The following is a 24,975-nucleotide window of genomic DNA, read 5'->3' as shown; positions in this document are numbered from 1 at the left end:
GTAAATATTCCTGACAAGGGTAATATTTTAATCCACTGAATATCACTTATGACATATTAGGAGCAAAGTATATGAGAGTGGGTTTTTATTGATATAGAAGGAACAAAGACTCCAAATGATCTTATTTTTTCTCAAAGGTCACTGAGAAATCAGTATGTTTTCAGCTTTACACCTCTGTCTTTTCCAAAAGACTTCTTAAAAATCTGCTTATTAAGAGAATATAACTTTTTGGTTTCTTTCTTTGCAAGTTTAAACTATATGGGATTGTTTTTTCTCATCCCTGACTGATAGACATGTTCAGGCAAATATTTCTGAAAACAAACTATACAGATTAGTTCTTAGTAAGTCTGGGAAGCTATTTATTGATGCCATGGCCAGGAAGTCTCAATAATATCTTTGTCTCTAGAAATATGTTTCTGTATTTGAAGCATTTATAGAATGAAAACATTATTTTTCACAACTTGAGACTCAAACGATGCAATATATTCAAGTTCATATCCTTGGTGAGGGTCACAGCTGAGGTTAAAATCCAGATCTGCCTGATTGCAAAGTCAGTATTGTTTCTATCACTTTATCATTCATGCAGAGGGAATGAAAGAGTGACTGTCCTGTGTCATGCAGTTTAGGTAAATAACAAGGTGAAAATTCAGTGAACTATTTTAGATTTTGCGTTAGACATAGATATGGAGTTCATGTATGATTTCAGATACAATCTCATATAGCATAACTATAAACTAATGTTTATGTCTGTTTAGTGAATATATTCCATCCTAAACATCCGCATTCTGCCCACCTATATCTGTAATGCACTTACCATTCCATTGCATAAAAATATTTGAATAGACTCTAATAGCATAATAAATTTGACCTTGACTTTTAGACTGATAACACATAAATTAAAATATTTAAAATTAATATTGTTTCCACTTTACAACTGGAGTCCTAGGCAAGCTACTTTCTTGTGTGGGTCTGTATGCCATTCTGGACATCACTGAAGTGAGCTTTATTTCAGAAGAAAAAAAAATATGATTCACTTTGATGTCCCACTCTGAACAGAAAGTTTGGGCTTGACAAATACTTAAGAGATTGAGACGTGAAAGAGGTTTTCTCTACTTTGAACATACTTTTGTCCATAAATAGAAAGAATTGCCAGTCAGATACAAAATTTAGACCTTCAAGAGTCTCTGCAAAAAATGAGTTATTCATAGCAATACCATAACTTTATCTAAGTATGATATAGAACCTTTAGTTCAACCTCTTGGATGACAATGTTTTATAAATCCTTTTTACGTTCATTTTTGTGACCAATTATCCTTAGTCTGAGAATCTTTTACCATTTCTTAGACTTTAAATTACAGAAATCACCAGACATTTTGGGACTTAACCATACAAAGACAAATCGTGTTTTAGGCATAAGTAGGAGAATTTTTATTTTGCTTTTTCCATATGGTATGTGAAATAGGCTAACTCCGATTTGGAAAATTCCTTCCAGATAATCCCACTAGAGATACACCAAAGAAATTTTCTCAAAGCTAAGAAATATTCTATATATTTCACATGTATTGTTGAATATTTAAAAAATTTGTTTACCATGACTATAACTTGATTGAACAGGGTACATATTGCGCACATAGTCGAAAGACACAGAAGTAGGAAACTAATAAAGAAATATTGGACCTTCTCTACTTTCCCATATCATGAAACAATGTTATTGAAACTTTTTAAAGCCATCTAGTACCTAAAAAATACAATAGATACTACAAGAACTTATAAAAAGCTTCCCTCTTTTTCGAGGGCTAACATAGAGATATAAAGCTTCACCTACTTGGGCATCTAAAGTAAGAACTAAGGACTTTAAGAAATTTAAACTGGCTTATTTGCTCTTGGAATTTGGATGGGTATAACTTCACAATTTCCATGTACAGGTTAATCAACAAATTAAACAACGTTTTTTGTATTTGTTATCTATTTGCTACCTATTACAACAGATCACCCCAAAGCATAGTGGCTTAAGACAATAATCATTCATTTTTCACATGGTTTCTGCTGGTTAGGATTTTAGGGAGGGTTTGACTGGCAGTTCTTTCTCAACCAGGGTCTCTTATGCAGTCACAAGGCACATGCTGGCTTGGGCTGCAGATACCTGAAGGCGTGACTGAGGCTGAAGTACTCACTTCACAGATGGCTCACTCACATCGTTGGTAATTTGATATCAGCCATCAACTGGGGGTCTCTGTTCTTCCCCCAGGATTGCTTGCATGTCTTCATAGCAAGGAAGCTGCCTTCCCCGAGAGCACGAGGTCTGAGAGAGAGTAAACCAGGTACAAACCTGGTTCTTGTGATCTAGTGTTGGAAGTCACACGAGTCACTTCTGCTGCATATGGTTGGTTGAGACAATTACGAAAAGGAAGGAACATGGATCACTGCTGGATGGAATTATGCCAATGTCAGATTGTAACGAGAACATGTTAAAAGCCATCGGCTACCATTCTGAATTTCTGATTCAACCAACAGTGAACATCCACTGCTTTGCTGTTTTGTTTGGACTAATTTGAACTTCAAAATAGCCTTGTGAGATAGACGTTATTTTTTTTTTTTCATTTTTACGCAGAAAAAAACTGAGGCTAAAATAAATTAGTTTTTTGAGCTCTGCACAGAAGCAGTATGGGGGATAGAGCCTGATGATTTAGGTGAACATGAGTTCAAATTCTGGTTCCGTTACTTATTCACTATGTGATTGAAAGCAGTATCAGTACTTAGCTGCAACCCCCCACGCTGAACTTTTAGAAAAGTACATATTTTGTAATAATAAAATGAATCAAATATTGTGTTTCATAGTTTGCACGTCTCATTAACCTTATTCACAACTGTAAACTGTTTTACAGATGGAGAAGCTGAGGGAAGTTAAGTGATGTTTCCATGTCTAGGAAGAGGCACCGTCAGAAGTATAACCAAGGTCTTTGGACTTTTAGGACTCTGCTTATTATTATTTTCCATCTTGTTAATTTAGATCAATTGTGCTTACGCGCATTGAAACATCGCAATTTTGATACTTTGAGACAATTTGCCACTTGAAATGGATGAAGGAATGCAGAAAATGGGCAAGTTTTAAGAAATTATTTCTTTGCCATTATTTAAAAACTTGAAGAAAATTAAATTAGCCTTTTGAGGTGAAATATTAAAACAATCTCTAAAATTACAGAATTCCAGATGTTCTGTTTGCTTTAAAACACTTTTCTAGTTATTGGTACCATTGTCATTGTATTAATTATATTATATGAACAAAGAATAGTAGGTCAATGCAAAGTTCAAGGGGCACAACTTTCCAGCTGTTGACGTGTTCCAGTTATTTCATCAGATAAAAGCAAAAGAGGATGAAAGCTTGAGGCCATTGGTCTAGACAGCACATGCTTCTGTTCACTATATCTCTACGTAGCTTTTATTTTTCTGAATGTATTTGGCATTAAGTTTCTTAATTTTTTATCGCTAATGACATCCTAAAAGAGATTCGTGATTTTATTCCACAGCTGTTGTAAGTGCTTAGAGCTCAATTCTTTAGTTTGAGTTGGAAAGGTGTAGCAATGATAAGGATTTTTACCTTTTCATTGCCCTGTTTGAGAATTCTGAAAGCATTAAGAAAATGTACTGCAGATGAGATACATTAGGACAATCATCTTATATTAAGATCTAAAGCTTTACCTAGATTTTAAAAAGTATGTATATAGCTAGAAGCGGGTCTGGCTTTGAGACCACAGAGGCAAACCTTACCTCTGGATCCTTCCAGCCACATTCTTTGGGCAGTCCCAGATACCATGCACCTGATTTCTTCTACTTTTTAAAGTTTATTTATTTATTTTTGAGACAGAGCGGGAGAGAGAGAATCCCCAGCAGGTTCCGTGCTGTCAGCACAGAGCCCTAGCTGGGGCTCCATCCTGAGAACTGCGACATCATGACCTGAGCCAAAATCAAGTCAGAAGCTTAACTGATTGAGCCACCCAGGTGCCTATTTCTTCGTGGAAACCAGTATCCATATTTCTAGTTTCATATTTTCTCCTATATTCTTTTTTTAAATGTTTATTTATTTTTGAGGGGGGAGCAGAAAGAAAGGGAGACACAGAATCCAAACCAGGCTCCAAGCTTTGAGCTGTCAGCACAGAGCGCAACATGGGGCTTTAACTCACGAACCTCAAGATCATGACCTGAGCTGAAGTCGGACACTTAACTGACTGAGCCACCCAGGCGGCCCCTCTTCTATATTATTATCTTCAAGAACTCAGGAGTGAGTACCCCTTCTGAATACTAATCTATATAATTCATGTCTGTTGATACACAAAATGAATGCACTCTATTTGGATAACATGATAATTCTAATTTGAATAGGTAATGCTAAAATGGTAGTATGAGAAGTAGACAGAATAATGGCTTTGCAATCAACTAGATTTTTGCTTTAAACTCTTTCTACCCATTACTAGCAAGTTGTTCAATTCTTCCAAATATCAGTTTTCTCATCTATGAAATGGGGTTGTTGTGTGGATTGGAGACACTGCCCAGGAAGTGCCAGCAGTATCTGGCACAGTCTTAGAGACTTGATAACTGCAGGTTATTATTTCTGTTGAATATCTAAGGAGTTTGAAGTAAGCCAGTGGTGAGACATTTTTGGGCTTAAAAAACAATTATATACTGTTCATAATACCATCTTGATTTAATAAGAGTGCTTAACTGACTGAGCCATCCAGGTACCCCAATAAGAGTGCTTTATATCAGTAATGCCTTTAGCGAATTGAATATGTTCTGTGTGCCAGGCATGATCTTCTTCATAAAACAATCCTTGACTTTAGTATAGGGTTTCAGTGTTCTCAAATTACATTAAAAAGCATTATATTATGTGCTTTGCCCACCAACAATCCCAGAAGTTAAGCATTGCCCCCCAATAATCCCAGAAGTTAAGCAGAGCAGATATTATTATCTCTATTTCAATTTGATAAAATTGAATATGGCAGTCAGACTCCTGGCAGTAAATACAAGCTCATTCAATTTGAGTAACACAAGGAGAATTTAATAAATACACTCCTTACAATTATGTGGTCAGTATATGAGGAAACCACAAAGGATAGTCATATAATTCAGAGCTAGTAACATCAGAAGCCATTGGGCCCTTCTGGCCTGAAGTGTCCAAGAGTGATGGGAAGAGGTTATCTGAAACTAGAGAGAAAGGGCTGCCTGCGTAGACTGTGATCTGGTTCAGGAATGCAACCAGTACATAGGGATTCAATAGGATAAGCCTGGAGATAAATATCTGATCGTCCTCTATCTCCCTTTGATCTATTGGTGTTGCTCTCATAAATCAAACCCAATTGGAAACCAAGGGTCAAGAAAGCCCACTAATGCAGTCCATAATAGTCTTCCCATTGAGTTACAGAGCAGAGTGGTGAAGCATCAATGAATCTGAAAGGGCAAATGGAAGTTTTCTAGAACGCGGCATTTTAAGAGGGTCAGGCTAAGATTATACAAATTTGGGAATGAGGACCAGACCTCAGGTGCTTTGAATTGTAGACTTTTCTTTTCTTTTCTTTTCTCTTTCTTAATATGCCATGTTATCTCCCTTTATCTCAATAAATATCCCCCTCCTATTTTGTTCCTTCTATATACAATCTTTATCAGTTTTTGCTTTGCTTTACTCTATCGCTGTACAAACCTATCTACTCCCAATACATCCTACAAGTCTGTCAGTTCATTAATTGTAGGAAGCTTTCTTTTTAATCATTATATCGGTTTGTTCATTAGAAATAATGCAATACTAGTTGAATTCAATCATTTATTAATTCATTCATTGTTCATTCACCCAATCGTTCATTCATTTGACAGCTATATAGTGAGGGGCTACTATTTACCAGGTCAAGAAATTAGTAAAAGCAAACATGGTCCCTGCTTTCGTGGTGTTGTAAAATAAATTCATCCAGGGGCGACTGGGTGGCTCAGTTGGTTAAGCATCCGACTTCGGCTCAGGTCATGATCTCACGGTCCGTGAGTTCGAGCCCCACGTCGGGCTAGGTGCTGACAGTGCAGAGCCTGGAGCCTGTTTCAGATTTTGTGTCTCCCTCTCTCTCTCTGACCCTCCCCCACTCATGTTCTGTCTCAAAAATAAATAAACGTTAAAAAAATTAAAAAAAATAAAATTCATCCAATGACTGCATTAATATGTGCATAACTGCAAGCTGAGATAAGTGCTCTAAAAAAGAGAGACACTTACATGCTTTTGACCTTAGGTTTTAAGGACAGCTTCCCTGAGGAAGCAAGGCATCACATGACACCTGAAAGGTGAGCAGGAATAAATAAATTGAAAAAGGGGATAGGGAGGAGAATTTATTAGATGGTGAGAACACCAAGAAAGGTGCCTGTGGCTTTAGGGAGTATGGCATATCTAATAAAATAAAGCTTATAGGGGAGGGGAACAGAGAAAGGGAAAGGGAGAGAGGAAGGTAGGTGAAAGGAGGCAAAAGGAAGACTGGAAAGTGCCCTAGGATCTATATTAGATTTTGGTGTTTTTCCCAGGAGCAATAGAGCAATTAAAGGATTTAAAGCAGGGAATTACATGACTAAGTTTTCATTTTAATAAGACTTAGTGACATTGCAGAGTGGGAGGAAAAGTTGAAAGGGGCCAGAGGGGACTCAAAGAGACCAGTTAGAAGGTTGTTGAAGACATTGAGACACAGTGTCTTATGAAATGGAATGCCATGATTTATTTAACCTTTCCTTTTACTGAATGCTTACCTTTCCCCCCTATATTAAACTATGCTACAAAGAACATATCTTCCTGTGCTTACAGATTTGTGCACATGAGTGTGAGCTTCTCTAGAACAGACACCTTAATTTTCTTTAGGAAACTAAGTCTTCCTCAGCGTAAACCTGGGTGAGTTGGCAGGAAATGAATTCACCTTAGCTCTTGAGTACCCATGTGAAATAGGCCTGGCTAAGCAGAGGACTGTTTCCCGACTCTGGAGATTTTGCAGGACTATTGGAAAGAGAGGGAGACAATTTTTGATGGGAATGTTAATAACTATCACTTTAAGCTAGAGGTGGTGGCACTGTCACTGTAAGTGGAGAACTTTCTTGGAGATAGATCCAACAAAGAAGAAAGCAGTGCCAAGTTACAGTGATGGAATAATTTTTTAATAATTTGAATTCATGGAGCTAGAGATGCTTGGGGGGAGAGCTCCATCTGGAATTACATGTTTGATTATATTCCCCATTGTTGCTGAAGCCAATTTGAGTTGGGTTTCTCACTTGCAACCAAAAGTAAAACAATGGATGAATGAATAAATAAAATGAAATGACAAATTCATGTGAAAATTCATGTTACGGTGGTCGTATAGAATTAATATTTACTAAATTTGGAGGAATTATTTACATCTAACCAATATTAGTTGTATTCTTGGAGCACAGACATTTGAATGGAAAGAAATGATGCTCATAGACATACAGAATCATTACAATATATAGTAGGCTATGCTGGAAGTCAACAAAAAGACAACTATGAACAGGTTCTTTTAACAATATTAGAAAAAAAACTCTTGCCAGTCATTGCAGACAGCTGGACAGAGGGCCAGCCCCACCCACCAGTGCGTCTGTAGGGTTAGCAGCTGCACTGGGAGCAAACCTACCTACCAATGCACCCATAGCAACCAGGGCCCATATTTTGGGCAGCTGAGCTGAGAGCTGGCCCCGCTCACCAGTGCACCTGCAGCAGTCGTGGCTAAGCCACAATAGGAGGGCACCACAAAACACCTTCTACATAAGGCCACTATTTTCAAGACCAGGAAATCTAAATGACCTGTCTAATAACCTAACGTACATTAACAAACACAAAGTGTCAAATAAAATGAGGAGACAGAGGAATATTATCCCAATGAAAGAACAATGGAGGGACGCCTGGATGGCTCAGTCAGTTGAGCGACTGACTTCGGCTCAGGTCATGATCTCACAGTTTGTGAGTTCAAGCCCCACATCAGGCTCTGTGCTGACTGCTCAGAGCCTGGGGCCTGCTTCAGATTCTGTGTCTCCCTCTCTCTCTGCCCCTCCCCCACTCATGCTCTGTCTCTCTCTGTCTCAGAAATAAAACATTAAAAAAAAATAAAAATAAATAAAAAAGAAAGAACAATGGAAAACCTCATAAAAAGAGCTAAAGTTTTGGAGATAAGCAGTATACATGATAAAGAGTTAAAATGTATGGTCATAAAGATGTTCACTGGATTTGAGAGAAGAGTGGATTAACTCAGTGAGAACTTCAACCAAGAGAAAATTTAAAAAACAACCAGTCAGAGATGAATAATCCAATAACTGAAAAAAAAATACACTACAGGGAACCAACAACACATTAGAGGAGGCAGAAGAATGAATCAGTGATCTGGAACTCAGGGTGGTGGACAGCACCAAAGCTGAATAGCAAGAAGAAAAATGAATTTAAAAATGAACACAGGTTAAAGGAACTCTGGGACAGCATTGAGCACACTAACATCACATTATAGGGCCCAAGAAAGAGAATAGAGAGAGACAGTGGCATAAAAATTATTTGAAGCAATAAGAGCAGAAAACCTCATTAACCTGTGGAAGGAAACAAATATCAAGAGAGCCTCAAACACGATGAACCCAAGGAAGTACACACCAAGACACATAATAATTAAAATAGCATTAAATTAAGCATAAAAATTTAAACACAGAAAGGGAAAAGCAAACAGTTATGTACAAGGGAAATCTCATTAGGTTATCAGCTAATTTTTTAACAGAAACTTTGCAGGCCAGAAGGGAGTGACATATATTCAAGGTGCTGGAAGGAAAAAATGTACAACCAAAAATACTGTACCCAACAAGGTTATCATTCAGAATTTAAGGAGAAATAAGGTTTCCCATAAAAACAAAAGTTAAAATTCATCACCACTAAACAAGTCTTACAAGAAATTTTAAAGGGACTTCTCTAAGTGAAAAGGAAAGACTATAACAAAAAGTAAGAAAATTATGAAAGGAAGAAACTTCATTGGTAAAAGAAAAGACACACAGTAAAGGCAGTAGAGCAATCATTCATAAAGCTGCTATGAAAGTTAAAAGACAAAAAGTAGTAAAGTCAATTATATCAACAAAAATTAGTAAAGGGAGACATAAAATAAAATATGTAAAATATTATATATAGTGGATAGAATAGTAAAAATGTGCTTCTGAATGTCTTTGAACTTAAGTAATCATCAACTTAATATATACTGTTACAATACATGGGATGTTATATACCTTGAGGTAACTGCAAACCAAAGCCTATAATAGATACAAACAAAATAGAGCAAATCAAAGGATAACACTAAAGCAAGTCATCAAATCATAAGGAAAGAGAACAAGAGAAAAAGAATGGAAGAGAAAAGAACTATAAAAACATCCAGGAAACAATGAACAAAATGGCAATGAGTACATACTTATCAATAATTAATTTAAATTTAAATGGACTAAATGCTCTAATCAAAATACATAGAGTGACTGAATGGATTAAAAAAGAATCCATCTATATGTTGCTTGCAAGAGACTCACTTCAGACCTAAAGACATAGAGACTGAAAATGAAGAGAAGGAAAAATATATTCCATCCAAATGGAAGAGAAAAAACATTAGAGAAACAATGCTTATATCAGACAAAAGAGACTTTTAAAAAAAGACTGTAAGAAGAGAAAAGCAGGACACCACATAATGGTAAGGGAATCAATACCAAAAAAAAAAAAGGATATAACAATTGTAAATATCTATGTACTTAACACAGAAGCACTTAAATATAGAAAGCAAACATTAACAGACATAAAAGGAGAAATTGATAATAAGACAATAATATTATGGGACTTTAATGTTCCAGTTACATCAATGGATAGACTTTCCAGAAAGAAAATTAATAAGGAAGGAGCAGTTCTAAATGACACATTAGATCAGATGAGTTTAACAGATATATAAATAACATTTCACTGAAAAACTGCAGAATATACATTCTTTTCAATTGCAACTAGAACATTTTCTGGAATAGACCACATGTTCGGCTACAAAACGTGTGTCAGTAAATTTAAGAATACTGGAATCATTCATATCAAACATCTTTTCCAACCACAATTTTATGAAACTAGAAATCAATTTGATAAAAAGAGACATGGATGCCAGACAAATTCTACTAAGCAAACAATCAGTAATTGAAGAAATTGAAGAAGAAATAAAAAAATACATGGAGACAGTGAAAAGAGAAATATAACAATTCAAAATCTATGGTATATAAGGCAATCTATGGAATGGGAAAAGATATTGGCAAATGACATATGTGATAAAAGGTTCATATTCAAAATCTATGAAGAACTTATAAAACTTAACACCCAAGAAATGAATAATACAGTTAAAGAAGACAGGAATAGACACTTTTTTCCAAGGAAGACATACAGATGGCTAACAGACTCATGAAAATATGCTCATCATCACTGGTCAGCAGGGAAATACAAATCAAAACTACAATGAGATATCACCTCACACCTGTCAGAATGCTAAAATCAACAACACTAGAAACACCAGGTGTTGGTGAAGATGCAGAGAAAGGGGAGCATTCTTGCACTGTTGGTGGGAATGCCAACTGGTGCAACCATGCTGGAAAACAGTATGGAAGTTCCTCACAAAGTTAAATATAGAACTACCCTATGATCCAACAATTGCCCAAGTAGAATACAAAAATATGAATTCAAAGGGATATATACCCTGATATTTATAGCAGCATTATCTACAATAGCCAAAATATGAAGACAGCCCAAGTGTTCATCAACTGATGAATGGATGAAGAAGTGGTACACACACACACACACACACACACACACACACACACCAGAATATTAGTCAGCCATGAAAAGTATGAAATCTTGCCATTTGCAATGACATGGATAGAACTAGAGAGTATTATGCTAAGTGAAATAAGTCAGTCAGAAAAAGACCAATACCATATGATTTCACTCATATGTGGAATTTAAGAAATCAAACAAATGAACAAAGGGGGAAAAAAGAGAGCAGCAAACCAAGAAGCAGACTCTTAACTATGGAGGACAAAAGGACCAGGGGGGAGGTGGGTTAACCACCAAAATATGTTCATCAACAGGTTAAATAAGTATTGGGGATTAAGGAGTGCACTTGCTATGATGAGCACTAGGTGCTGTATGGAAGCACAGAATCACTATATGGTACACCTGATATTAATATAACACTGTGTTAACTAACTGGAATTTTAAAAAAATTAAAAAAACAATCTATGGGACTCAATAAAAGGAGCTGAAGTTTTTGGGGGACACAGAGACAGAGAGGAAAAAAAAACAGAGAGGAGGAGAGAGAGAATCTTAAGCAAGCTCAGTGTGGAGCCCAGTGCAGAGCTTGATCTCACAACTGTGAGATCACAACCTGAGCTGAAATCAAGAGTTAGATGCTTAAATGACTGAGCCATCTAGGTGCCCCAATAAAAGTAGCTCTAAAAGGGAAATTTATAGAAATATATGCCTGCCTCAAGAAATAAGAAAAATCTCAAATAAATAATCTACTTTCACCTAAAGAAAATAGAAAAGAACAAATAAAGCCCCCAAGTTAGTAGAAAAAAGGAAATAATAAAGATCAGAGCAAAAATAAATGTAACAGACACTAAAAATGCAATAGAAAAGATCAGTAAAACCAAGAACTAGTTCTTTGAAAGAATAAACAAATTCTATAAAACTTTACTCAGACTCATGATAAGAAGAAAGAGGACTCACACAAATAAAACAGGAAACGAAAGAGCAGAAGTTACAGCCAATACCACAGAAGTACAGAGGAATATAAGAGACTATGACAAAAATTACATGCCAACAAATTGGACAATCTAGAAGAAATAGATACATTCCTAAAATATGCAATCTTCCACAACCAAATTAGGAAGAAACAGAAAATCTGAACAATTACTGGTCATGAAAGTGAAATGGTAATCAAAAAACTCCCAACAAACAAAAGTACAGACCCATATGGTTTCACAGTTGAATTCTATCAAACATTTAAGAACAGTTAATACTTATTCTTCTCAAACTATTCAAAAAACTAGAAAAAGAAGGAAAATTTTCAATTTTCATTTTTTTTTAATTTGAGAGAGAAAGAGAGAGAGAGCTTGGAAGAGGCACAGAGGGTGAGAGAGAGAGAGAGAGAGAGAGAGAGAGAGAGAATCTTCAGAGATTCTCTCTTAAGAGAGAATCTTAAGCAGACTCCATGATCAGTGTGGAGCCCAATATGGGGCTCGATCTCATGACAGTGAGATCATGACTTGAACAGAAATCAAGAGTGGGGTGCTTGACTGAGCCACCCAGGTGCCCTAAAATTCCCTCCTTGATCAAATTTTAGGCTCCCGTGAGCCCTATTTATGACTAGGACTCTACCTTGGTCTTCTGTGTCCATTGCTTGCTGAACCCAACTTTAGTGAGTATCTCATGATCTTTGATATGTGAGCAAGAGTCTTATCTCCCCATCAGTGATATCTAAGTCACTGATCTGCCTTTAGCAAGAATCCTTCTGCCTGTGATGTTTCCTCTTAGAATTTTTCTTTAAAAAAAAAAATGTTTGTTTATTTATTTATTTTGAGAGAGAGAGGAGGGGAAGAGAGAGAGGGAGAGAGAGAATCCCAAGCAGGCTCCATGCTATCAGTGCCCCACTTGGGTCTCAATCTCACCAAGTGTGAGTTCATGACTTGAAACGAAATCAAGAGCTAATGCTTAACTCACTGAATCACCTAGGGGCCCCTCTTCTTAGTATTTTTTCATCCACTGACCGCTTCACTCTGCGTGTAGGCTGGAAATCCCAAGCTGTCTTTGCTATATTCAGAGTTGAGCTCAGTTCTCAGCTGAATTCATCCGAATTCAAGTCTCCTTCCTTTACTTCAACAGTTTGAATGAAATCTGTCTTGTCATTTTTAAAAAGTGTCTAGCGCAAAACTTTATATTAGTAAGCAATTAATTGATGCCATTAACACACACACACACACACACACACACACACACACATACACAGACTCACAGCTTATTGAGGCTAAAGTATATGACACAATGCATCTTTGCTTCATGAAATAGACCACCTGAAAAGTTAGAAGAGGTTCCATATTGTTAAAGAATGTAATTATTCATGAAAGTTTTTAAAGAACAGTGAGCCAGGCTTTATGTATAGAAGGACCATTGCAATAGATTTAGGGACTACTGCATGGGGTTTTACATTAGGGAAGAGAGATTGGGCTCAGCTGCAAAGATAACAAGGAAAAATGGAAATGTATAGCCAAGGAGCCAGGGTGTGTGTGTGGTCAATGGATGGAAAATTACTAAGAGGAAACACCAAGGATAAGGGGGCATATTCTGGATAAAATGATGTAATAGAATTTTTGTTGTATGCAAGCCAGGGTGATTAGGTATCACAGAGAGGGTGGTGGAGAATGAGGAAACTGATCAGATATTGAGCATGGTTAAATATTGAGGGTGGGGAAATCTGGCTAAACTGACTTAGCAGGATTCCCTCTACAATTGGACAGTATATCAAACAAACAGGGAAGATCCAAATCAGGTCCTACTCAAGAAGAGAGTTCAGAGGAGCCTCACCAGAGTTTGGTGACAGAGAGGATCTTTGTCAATACCTCCCAAATATTTGTTCTCTAATTCAGAAATCTAAAATTTATTATATGTGGAGGGAAAGGTAATGTTTTCCTCCATTCTTAAAATCGTATTCAGTGAGGCAGGTACATACTATTTCTCCTGTCCCTCATCTCTCCATTTGTTAATTTTCTTCCTCTTGAGAGAAATGCAAAAATCCCAGCAAAGTACTGGAAAGGAAATAGGAGCAGACTGCTGGTAGAGAACATTCTGCGAATGTCAGACTCAGGAGAAGGACAGGATGGGAAACTTATTTTTTCCTGCAGTGTATCAGTTTAGGTACCAGAGGACTGGGCAACGGAGGAAAGAAGCAGATAAACCAGGAGATTCTTATTAGAAACAAGAAATTTGACATGAGACATTAACATCAACAGCCTTCCAAATGCAGAGGATAGAGATCAGGAACAGAGAATGAGAAAATTTAATAATCTCATGTCTTAGGGATAAATAGGGATTAGTGGGAAAGAATAGAAACTAAGTGTAGACCATTAAAATCATTGTAGAATAAGGAGAAAGAACTCTCTCCTGGGACTCTGGAGATATGGCCTCTTTGGAAAAGAATAGCAGGTAATACACAGAAAACAAACTGAGATAAAAAGTGAAGGACATGGAAGTGTAGGTAGGTAAAGGATAGAACAAAAAAAGGAGGTCAATAAAGTAAAATAAGGATTTCAAATAAAAACACAATATTCAAAGAGAAATTCATACTGGCAGTAACAAGTGGAAATGCTTCTTTTTTTTAAGTTTATGCTTTTATTTTGAGAGACGTGGGGGGGGGGAGGGGCAGAGACAGAGGGAGAGACAGAATCCCACTCAAGCTTCGCACTGCCAGCACAGAGCCTGCTGTGAGGCTCGAACTCATGAACTTTGAGATCATGCCCTGAGCTGAAATCATGACCTGAGCTTAACTGGCTGAGCCACCCAGGTGCCCCAAATGGAAATGCTTCTGAAGAAAAATCAAATGGTAAGGTGGAGAGCAACTTGAATCCTGTTTCCTAAATGCAGATGAAGAAACATAAAATTAATTAGATGACACAGAATGTAGAGTGTTCATACACATAATGGATGTTCCTAAATTTAGTTCGAGACAAAGTGTAAAAAGAAATCTCAAGAACATCTGTGTTAGTATGCTGGGACAGCCAGGGTTGGTTTCTGGTGAGACGTCTCCTCCTGGCTTGCACAAAGCTGCCTTCTTGCTGGGTCCTTGCATGGCTTCTGTTCTCTGCGTACACGGAGAACAAGTCCTTGGACTATCTTCCTGTTCTGAGAAGACGTCCATCCTACTGAATTAGGGCCCCGCACTTTGACCTCATTTAACTAACTTATCTCTACAAAGGCCTTATGCTCAAATAGTTACATACATGGGGATTAGGGCGTCAGTATATAAAATTTGAAGGAAACACAGTTCAGTCCATAAAAACATCCGCTCAGGAAAAAAAAAAAAAACACAACAAAAAAACCAAACAAGTTTCAAAAAACCCCCAGAGCAACTAATATTATAGTTCAAGGATGTAACCTTAAAATCCGGAAAACAGTGGAGCAAGATCTAAGAAGTTTTGATGGGAAAATGTTATAACTCAATTAATTTATATGTGTTAGTGCCTCAGCTGTCAGAAAAACAAAGGCAAACATTAGAAATAAATAAAAGCACACAAATGAGGAAGATATGATACTAATGGAGATTAAAGTTACAAACAAAATTACTATTAGATACTTCATAATGAAACTAAAACTTAAAATATTAAAAAGTTTTCTAGGATGCAATTTTAAATGTAGTAAAATATTTCTTGATTGAAATGCTCAAAGACTGGAAAGTTGGTGACTAAGGAACAACAAAAGAAGCAATAAAAATATAACAAATGCCTTGTTTAAAACAGATTTGACACAAAGCTTCCCTGTCACTTTTGACACTCTTGATATTAACAAACCTCAGAAATACAGGCTAATGATTACCTATGAAAACAAAAAGTAATTATATCATCTGATCAGTTATTTTTTATTATTTTTTATTTAGGATAGATTATATCCACCTTCCTGAAGGAAATCAAGTGTATATGATGGAAAATATCAAAAAATTATTACAAACAAAAAAAGTGGTAAAGGGTACCATGCAAGAACATTCAAAATCAGAGAAAGCCTCAAAATGTTTATGTAAGATAATGTATGATTATGAAAAAAAATTTATAAACCATGCAGAACCACATTGTTCAACATGGTAGCCCCTGTGTGGGTATTTAAATTTAAAATAATTTATTTTTTATTAAATTTTTTAATGTTTATTTATTTTTGAGAGAGAGAGAGAGACACAGAGCACGAGTGGGGAAGGGGCAGAGAGAGAAGGAGACACAGATACCAAACCTGGGTCCAGGCTCTGAGCTGTCAGCACAGCCCCAGTTCAAGACGTGGGGCTTGATCTCACAAACCAGGACATCATGAGCTGAGCCGAAGTTGGCAGCTTAAACCGACTGAACCACCCAGGCTCCCCAGTGATACAGAAGTTCTTAGCAAAATATCAAGAAATGTGGGGTTTGAACTCATGAACCGTGAGATGTTTAACTTGGATGCTTAACCTACTGAGCCACCCAGGCACCCCTAAATTAAATTTAAATTAATTAACTTAAAAGTGCTGTTCCTCAATCACATTTGCAACATTTCAAGTGATCAAATAACCATGTGTGGTGAGTGGCTACTGTATTGTACAACTTAGATATAGAATATTTCCATCATGACAGAAAATTCTATTGCACAGTGTTGTTCTAAAGAGCAAATTAATATAGATAAAAGGTGAAATGTACATATCAGAGTCATCTTTGGAGCTTTTTCCTATTTCACAGAGGGACCTACTCAGTGTTTTAAATGTTGTACTACTTGAAGAAAATAGTAGGTCAAATGTGAAAAAAAGTATATGCAGATGAGTGTTCATTATAGTATTATTTCCAATATAGAAATATTAGAGATAATTTTTTATACAATAACACTAGAGTGTTGGGGAAATAAGTAGGTACCTAGCACTATTAGGTAAGCATTGAAATTAATTGAAGCGAAAACAAATTTTTGATGCACTGTAAAAAATAAAAAAGAATGTGCTAAAAGAAGCACTCTACCAAAAAATCCAGAAAACAACAACCACAAATCCAGAAAATGATTGACAAAGTGGCAATAAGTACATATTTATCAATAATTGCTTTAAATACAAATGAACTAAATGCTCCAATCAAAAGCCATAAGGTAGACTACAGACCAAGACCCATCTATATGCTGCCTATAAGAGACTCATGTTACACCTAAAGACACGTGGAGACTGTAAGTGAAGGGATGGAAAAAGATATTTCATATATAGTCTTAATATATTACATACTCTTTATATATATATAATGTATACTGTACATAATATATTAGACTTTAAAACAAAGACTCTAACAAGAGGTAAAAAAGGGCATTACATAATGATAAAGGATAAAGGGATCAATCCCAACAAAGGATCAATAACAATGGTAAATATCTATGCACCCAACATAGAAGTACCTAAATACATAGAACAAATACTAGCAGTCATAGAGAGAGAAATTTACAGTAGTAAAATAGTAGTAAAGAACTTTAACACCTCAATCATATTAATAGATAGATCATCCAGACAGAAATCAATAAGGAAACAGTGGCTTTGAATGACATTATTAGACAAGATGGACTTAACAGATATATAGAACATTCCTTTCAGAAACAGCAAAGTACACATTTTTTTTCAAGTGTATATGGAACATTCTCCAGGATAGAGAACACTTTAGGTCACAAAAAATGTCAATAAAGTTAAGAAGATTGAAATGATATCAATTCGTTATCAGAAGAAAACTGGAAAAAACACAAACATGTGGACGCTAAACAACATTTACTACTAAACAATAAACGGGTTAATAAAGAAGCAAAAGAGAAAATAAAACATACCTGGAGACAAATGCAAATGGAAACACAACAGATCAAAATCTTTGAGATGCAGTGAAGCAGTTCAAAGAAGGAAGTTTATACCCATACAAGCCTATGCCGAAAAGTAAATGAAAAAAAAAACACCAAGAAACAAAGAAAAATATCAAATAAATGATCCAAACTTACACCTACTTACACCTAAAGGAGCTAGAATAGAAGAACAAACCAAGCCCCAAATGAGTAAAAGGAAGGAAATAATAAAGATCAGGTCATGAATAAATGAAATAAAGACTAAAACAACAGCAGAAAAGATCATTAAAACCAAAAGCTGGTTCTTTGAAAACATAAACAAAATTGACAAACCTTTAGCCAGACTCATGATGATAAAAAGAAAGAGGGATTAAATAAATAAAATCGTAAATGAAGGAGAGATAACAACCAAGACCCCAAAAATACAAAGGATTATAAGAGACTACTATGAAAAATTACATGCCAATATATTGGACAATCTTGAAAAAAAATGAATGAATTCCTAGAAACATAAATGATCCAAAACTAAATCAGGAAGAAATAGAAAATCAGAATAGACCAATTACTAGTAATGAAATTGAATGAGTAATCAAAAGCTCCCAAACAAACAGACCCAGATGGTTTCACAGATGAATTATACTAAATATGTAAGAAGAGTTAATACTTATTCTTTTCAATGTAGTCCAAAACCTAGAAGGAAAACTCAATTTCATTCTTTAAGGCCAGCATTACCCTGATACCAAAACCAAAAAGACATTACAAAAAAGGAAACTCCAGGCCAATATCCCCAGTGAATGTAGATGCAAAAATCCTCAACAAAATACAGCAAATTGAATTTAAAAATACATTAAGAGGTTTTATTTATTCTCAAGTTAGTGAACATATAGTGTAGTCTTGGCTTCAGGAGTAGAACCCAGTGATTCATCACGTACATATAACACCCAGTGCTCATCCCAAGTGCCCTCCTTAATGCCCATCACCCATTTCCTCCACCCCCATCAACCCTCAGTTTGTTCTCTGCATTTAGGAGTCTCTTATGGTTTGCCTCCTTCTCTGTTTTTATCTTGTTTTTCCTACCCTTCCCCTATGATCATCTGTTAAGTTTCTCAAATTCCACATGAGTGAAATCATGTGATATCTTTCTCTGATTTATTTCACTTAGCATAATACCCTCCAGTTCCATCCGCATTGTTGCAAATGGCAAGATTTTATGCTTTTTGATCATAACGTATAAGGTTCTTATAGTCTCCATTGACGTATGCCTAAATTCTTTTTTTTTGTGACTAAATTAATTCTTAATGAATAGTTTCCTCTAAATTGGACATGTCAGAAATTTTAAAACTCAAGTTATGAACTTATTTTTATTTGAAATGGAGACATCATCCCAGTTTATACACAAAACTGGCTGTGGTTGACTCCTCTTGCACTGTTGTGCAGCCACTCTGGAAAACAGTGTGGAGGTTTGTCAAAAAACCAAAAATAGAAATACCCTACAACCTAGCAATTACACTACTAGGAATTTATCCCAAGGATAAAGGGGTGCTGATTTGAAGGGGCACATGTACCCTGATGTTTATAGCAGCACTGTCAACAATAGCCAAATTATGGAAAGAGCCCAAATGTTCGTCAACTGATGAATGGATTAAGAAGATGTGGTATAAATATACAATGGAATACTAATCAGTGATGAAAAAGAATGAAATCTTGCCATTTGCAACAATGCAGATGGAACTGGAGGTTATTATGCTAAGCGAAATAAATCAGTCTGAGAAAGACAGATATCACATGATTTCACTCATATGTGGGATTTGAGAAACTTAACAGATGGTCATAGGGCAAGGGTAGGAAAGACAAGATAAGAACAGAGAGGGAGGCAAACCATAAGAGACTCTTAAATACAGAGAACACACTGAGAGTTGATGGGGGTGGGGGAAATGGGTGATGGGCATTAAGGAGGGCACTTGTTGGGATGAGCACTGGGTGTTACATGTATGTGATGAATCACTGGGTTCTACTCCTGAAACCGATACTACACTGTATGTTAACTAATTTGAATTAAATTAAAAAAAAGAGAACTTTATATGTTAACAAACAAAGCAAACCTGTAACTAAAAATAATTAGCACAGTTAAAAGAAATGATAACAAAAAGTAACTGCATCATGGATAGACTTGTCTAATCACTATGTTGTACACTTCAAATTAATGTAACATTGTGTCAACTATGCTTCAATGATAAATAAATAAAAATAAGCTTGGATTCACCAAAAAATATATCAAGAGAATCATTCACCACAATCAAGTGAGGCTTATTCCAGAGACACAAGGATGGTTCAGTATCTACAGATTAATCAATGCAGTACACCACAATAACAAAATGAAGGATAAAAACCATATGATCATCTTGATAGATTCAGAAAAAAAATTTGACAAAATTCAGCAGCCATTAATGATAAAAACTGTCAATAAAGTGTGTTTAGAGGGAACGTACCTTGATCTAATAGAGGTCATATATGAAAAACCCAAAGCTAACATCATAATTATGGTAAAAAACATAGCTTTTTTTTCTAAGATTAGGAACAAGACAAGGGTGTCTATTCTTGCCACTTTTGTTCAACATATTACTGGAAGACCTAGATACAGAAATCATACCCAAAAAGAAAGAAAGAAAGAAAGAAAGAAAGAAAGAAAGAAAGAAAGAAAGAAAAAGAAAAAGGAAAGAAGGGGAAGGAGGCAGAAGAAGAGGAGGAGGAGGAAGGGAAGAAGAAATAAAAGTCATCCAAATTCGTAGGAAAAAGTAAGACTTAACTATTTGCAGATGATGTGATACTTTGCATGCAGCAAACCCTAAAGATTCCATCAAAAAACTATTAGAACCAATAAATATGTTCAGTGAAGTTGTAGGATACATAATTAATACATAGAAATCTGTTGCATTTCCATACACTAATAACAAAATAGCACAGAGAGAAATTAAGAAAACAATCCTACCAATACTATGTGTTAACTAACTAGAAATTCTTTCTTTCTTTCCTTCCTTCCTTCCTTCTTTCTTTCCTTCCTTCATTCTTTTCTTTTCTTTTCTTTTCTTTTCTTTTCTTTTCTTTTCTTTTTTCTTTTCCTTTTTTTCTTTTTCTCTTTCTTTCTTTCTTAAAAATGATGGATACATTTAATCTTATAAAAAATTTAAACTTCTGTTAACAAACATCATTGCAAATAAAGTTAAGAGACAACAAGTAGATGGGGGAAATATTTGTAACCTATCTAGTCAATAGATCAATACCCCAAATTTTACAAACAATATGACAAACAATATGAACAGGCAATTCATAGAAGAGGTAATACAAATTACCAGTAAACATAGAAAGATGCTCAACTGTACCACGTATCAAGGGAATACCAAAACGCAAACTTTTAAGAAATACCTTTCTTCACCCATCACACTGCAAAAGATATTAAAATTTGATTTAACCTAATTGTTAGCAAGTCTACAGGTAAAGGGACTTTCTTATGTGCTACAGTTAGGAATAAAATTCCATAATATTATAGAGTACAATTTTAAAATGTAGTGTAATCTAGAGTTATTTTTAAATTAAAGTTAAAAATTTTATGATCCGCAAATTTAAATTTTTGGTGATCATTCTGGAGAAACACTTGCACATGTGAGCAAGGAAGCATGTTTAAGGTTGTTTATTACACCATTGTATGTAATAGGAAAACTTGTAAGTAGATTAAATGCCTAGCAGAGTTTAAAAAAACAAAACAGAACATATCTACCTACTATAACTATGAAGCAGTTTAAGGAGGGTTATGGGCCTTTTGTTGTTGCTGTTTTTGTGTTTTGTTTGTTCTAGAGAGAGAACGAGTGTGCACATGAGAAAAAGGCAGAGGGAGAGAGAGAAAGAATCTCAAGTAGGCTCCACACTCAGCACAGAGCCCAACTCAGACTCAATCCCACGACCCTGGGATCATGACCTGAGCTGAAATCAAGAGTTGGACGCTCAACCGACTGAGCCACCCATGCACCCCAAGAGGGTTATTTTTAAATATCTGATGTGAAAAGACCAAAGACAGACATTTTAAGTAACTAGAATTTAAATAAAAACTTGAAACAAACAAACCAAAAAGAAAATAATGCTATTTATAATTGCACCAAAAGAATAAAACACTTAGGAATAAATATAACAAAGGTGGTGAAACATCTATACTTTGAATATTACAAGACATTGAGGATAGAAATTGAAGATGACACAAACAAATGGAAAGTTATTCCATGCTCATAGATTGGAAAAGTTAATACTGCTAAAATGTCCATACTACCCAAAGCAATCTACAGTCATTTCAATTCGTATCAAAATAATAATAGTAGCTTCCACAGAACTAGACCAAATAATCCTAAAATTTCTTTGAAACACAAAAAATCTAAATACCCACAGCAATCTTGAGAAAGAGGACAAAACTGGAGGCATCAGAATCCTAGATTTTAAGATGTACTAAAGGGGCATCTGGGTGGCTCAGTTGGTTAAGCCTCTGACTCTTGATTTCAGGTCATGTCTTGATCTCACAGTTCATGAGTTCAAGCCCCATATCAGGCTCTGTGCTGACAGTGTGGAGTCTGCTTGGGATTTTTCCTCTCTCTCTCTCTCTCTCTCCCTCTCTCTCTCTCTGCCCCTCCTCCACTCACGCTCTCTTTCTCTCTAAATAAATAAACTTAAAAAAAGATATACTATAAAGCTATAGTAATCAAAGCAGCATAGTACTGGCATAAAAAAAGACACATAGATCAATGGAATGAGATAGAGAGCCCAGAAATAAACCCACCCTTATATGGTCAATTAATCTATGACAAAAGTGGCAAGAATACATAGTGACCAAAAGACTCTTTAATAAGTGGTGTTGAGAAAACCAGATAGCTACATGCAAAACAGTGAAACTAGGCTACCTTCTTACATCATACACAAAAAATAAACTCAGAGTGTAAAAAAAAAACAAACAAACCTAAATATGATACCTAAACCATAAAACTCCTAAAGAAAAACATAGGCAGTAATGTCTTTAACATTGGCCTTAGCAACATTTTTATACAGATGTACCCTCAGGCAAGAGAAACAAAAGCAGAAATAAACTATTGGGACTACATGAAAAGAAAAAGCTTTTGCACAGTGAAGGAAACAAAAAGGCAACATATTGAATGGGAGAAGATATTTGTAAATGCTTTATCCAATAAGGCGTTTATATCCAAAATATAAAGAACTTACACAATTTAACACCAAAAACCCAAATAATCTGATTAAAAATGAGCACAAGAGACATAGACTTGAATAGACATTTTTCCACAGAAGACATACAGGCAGGTAACAGAAACATGAAAAATGTTCAACATCACTAATCATCATGGAAATGCAAATCAAAACCACAATGAGATATGACCTCATACCTGTCGGATGACCTGTCTTTACTAAAAAGACAAAATATAACAACCGTTGGTGAGGTTGTGGAGAAAAGGGAACACCTGTGCACTGTTGATGGGAATGTGAATTGGTGCAACCACTGTGAAAAGCAGTATAGAGATTTTTCAACAAATTTAAAATGGAATACAATACAACCCAGTAATTCCACCACTGGGTAATTACCCAAAGAAAACAAAAACACTAATATAAAAAAGCACTATTTGCAATAGCCAAGATATGAAAACAACCTAAGTGTCTATCAATAGATGAATGGATAAAGAAATGGCGCGCACACACACACACACACACACACAGAGGAATATTATGCAGCCATAAAAAAGAATGAGATCTTGACATTTGTGACAACATGGGTGGAGCTAGAGGGTATTATGCTAAGTGAAATAAGTTAGGCAAAGAAAAATGCCATGTGATTTCACTTATATGTAGAATCTAAAAACCGAGAGAAAACAACAAAAAACAGACACAGACTTATAAAGAGAACCAACTGGTGGTTACTAGAGGGGAAATAGGAATGAGCAAGATAGGTGAAGAGGATTAAGAGGTTCAGACTTCCAAGTATAAAATAAACAAGTCACGGAGATAAAAAGTACAGCACGGGGAAGATAATAATATTATAATAATCTTTTACAGTGACAGATTGTAATTACACCAACTGTGGTGAATGTTTCATAATGTACAGAATTGTTGAATCACTATGTTGTACACCCGAAACTAATGTAACATTGCATAATAATTATAATAAACCAGAGTAGTCTAAAAGGTATATGTGACATAATATTACACACACACACACACACACACACACACACACACACACATATATATATTTATAAACGCACTTCAAAAAGTTTGAGGGGATTTACTCTTAGTATGATTTATTTCTGGGTAATGGGATTTTAAAGTGTGTGTTTATCTGTTTTCACTATTCTCTTTTGTTAAAACAAGGATCAGTTTTTGCTTGTGTAGCAAGTTTATAAAGTACTCTTAAAGGATGTCATAGAAAACTACTGATCTATATATATTTGATACATACTTTATTTGGTGAACTATGTATTTAAGGTTGACTCTTTTCCCAACTAGGAAATTCTTTATTTATATTTTTCTAATTTTTTAATGTTTCATGTATTTTATTCTTGAGGGAGAGAGCAAGCATGAGTGGGGGAGGGACAGAGAGACAGGGGACAGAGGATCCCAAGCAGGCTCTGGGCTGACAGCAGTGAGCCCAAATGTGGGACTCAAACTCCTGAACCATGAGATCATAACCTGAGCCAAACTCAGATGCTCAACTGACTGAGCCACACAGGTGCCCCAAAGAATACTTTGTTTAAAGCACATTACTAATACATTATTTATAACACTCAAATTCTCAGTCACAGATCTTACTTAAACCTAAACAGAAATTGATGCTGACTGTTTTCAGCAGAAAATAAGGATATTAAAAGGATGTTGGGTAGCTCCTAGAACCTCTGGGGGACTGGGGGGGGGCAGGCTTAGAGCCTCTGCAACCAGAAGAAATGCCTGGAATCAGCCATTGAGAGGATATTGCTGAGTTCTGGATGGGCGGCTGGCTAGGCTGACCACGTGGGCAGTGAAACAGACACCACAACTAGCACCATTGCTACTGCTGTCTGAGAACTGCAGTGGTCAGAGAAGATACACCACAGAGGGACAAGAACGATGTCCCTTTCCTGGACATCACTAGCTCCTGACTAAAAATCCCCATGCTGATGTTGGGTCATGAGGCTATGCCCTATCTGCAAAGGAAGGTTCAAAGGAGCAAGCATTTCAGCTTTTATACTGTGGGTGTTTCTAGATCATGGGCAGCCCCAGAAGAGCGATGACGTCTCACACGAGTAATT

The sequence above is a fragment of the Panthera onca genome, chromosome B1, assembly GCF_046562875.1.
Source record: "Panthera onca isolate mPanOnc1 chromosome B1, mPanOnc1 haplotype 2, whole genome shotgun sequence".
Lineage (NCBI taxonomy): Eukaryota > Metazoa > Chordata > Mammalia > Carnivora > Felidae > Panthera > Panthera onca.
This window is presented reverse-complemented; position numbering follows the sequence as displayed.